The sequence below is a fragment of the Acyrthosiphon pisum genome, chromosome X (genome assembly GCF_005508785.2).
Source record: "Acyrthosiphon pisum isolate AL4f chromosome X, pea_aphid_22Mar2018_4r6ur, whole genome shotgun sequence".
NCBI lineage: Eukaryota > Metazoa > Arthropoda > Insecta > Hemiptera > Aphididae > Acyrthosiphon > Acyrthosiphon pisum.
The window spans coordinates 96,774,446-96,776,173 of record NC_042493.1 but is presented as its reverse complement, the minus strand read 5'-3'; the positions used below and the strand labels follow the sequence as shown (position 1 = coordinate 96,776,173).

The window sequence follows — 1,728 nt, the reverse complement described above, 5'->3', positions numbered from 1 at the left end:
AATAATAATATTGTAGTCTGCTGGTCGTGAAAGCAGGGGCATCTTTAGGTCAATTCCATGGAAGGGGGAGACCAAAAATGTTTAGTCTTTATTACCGCTTAAAACAATTAACAAAATGTATAAAATGTATTTATCTATTATTCAGTGAAATTTTTATGTATCTACAGTTTTTCGTTTTTGAATAACAGCAGAATAAAAAAATTGGTACCCGAGAAATCGAGTGAATATACAATGTTGTAAAAACTTCAAGCACTCATAAAAATTTAATTTTAATTTCCGGTAGCTTTTCGGCATCAAATTTTAACTAATTAAATAGGGAGTGTGGACCTAAGTAGGCACTCCGGCACTAGAGATGATCACTTATTACCTATCTACTAATTTTCAAATACCTACCTAGATACTCACCAACTTAATTATTTAGTGTGTGTTGACGCTGAGTCCGATCCTACTTTTGGTAATCGTGGTTATCGGACATGACTCGGGATGTGTTGAGGACGGGAAAAGGTTACCCAAAGTTATATGTAGCTTTATATAAAAAAGGAATGGTAAAAAATGGTACTGAACTTAAAAGGTGGCATATAATAATAAGCAATACCACAATAGTATAAATAATAATTAATAGGTGGGCGCCCAAATGATTTACATAATAGTAATGAATAATATAAGCAAATAAAACAGTGTTATACAATATACTACAAACGTCAGCGTTTCCCAAACCATGGGTAGCGACCCAATTGTGGGTAGGAAAATTTTTTTAATGGGTCGTGACTCGCGGTTACGATTCAGATTACGTTTATTTTAGCCGTAAATTGATACCTCTAAATTTTATAATAATAATGTGAAGTCCAGATAGTATTGTAGAATGTATAATATACATATTTTCGTATCATACAACATAATATAGCTATTAGCTATATAGTACACAAGTTTTTATATTGTTTGTTATAAATGTCTAAACAGATAAATAGATAATATATACAAACTTTTGAATAGTCAAAAATGTTTTAACAATAACGTCAAATATGTTTTATGTACTTTATGTAAGAAAATGTTTAATCACAATTCACAGACCTTCAACAACTTTATTCATAATGAATAATGATGTACAAAAATGATAATATTTATTTATGACTTTAATACTACATATCTTTGTGAATGAGTAATGTTGTTTCTTTTACTTACCTACATTTCATAAATATAAACTAAAGTAATTGTGTCTAGTAATATAGTGTATACCAGAGCACCAGTCAGGCTTGATGCCTTGTATAACGTTACCTTTATGTACCGTCATTACGACGTAATCATTCATTGATTTATACTTATGTTTTTGTTTATTAAGTTATCTGGCTGCGATTTATATTATTTCCTTTAAAAAAAATATTGTACTCTATGGGTAATTATATCACATATTATATACTTCCAGTAGGTACTCCAACCTAAACCACGTATTTATTGTACTAGCGTCTTGTACGTTCTAATTTGTCAGCGGCGTAGCCTAGGTTTAGGACGGGGGGTTCTCAATTGTATTTATTTAAATATGTAATTATAATTATCTTGTATTATTGTATTATGTTGCAGGTTGTTACACTATTATTATCAGTGGCGGATTTAACGGTCGTTTAGTTGGCAAATGCCAACGGGGCCCCTAAATTGTGTACTGAGGCCCACCTAAATTATAAAGTTGGTTTTTTTTTTAATTTTAACCAACAAAAATGTATATTGCAAACT

General features: G+C 30.6%; 1 protein-coding gene across 1 annotated transcript in view; it reads right to left on the bottom strand.

The window, feature by feature from the left end:
- LOC100164247 (small nuclear ribonucleoprotein-associated protein B-like) overlaps nt 1-1,728 on the bottom strand; it is a 12,305-nt gene that overhangs the window by 9,464 nt on the left and 1,113 nt on the right. The window lies entirely within an intron of this gene.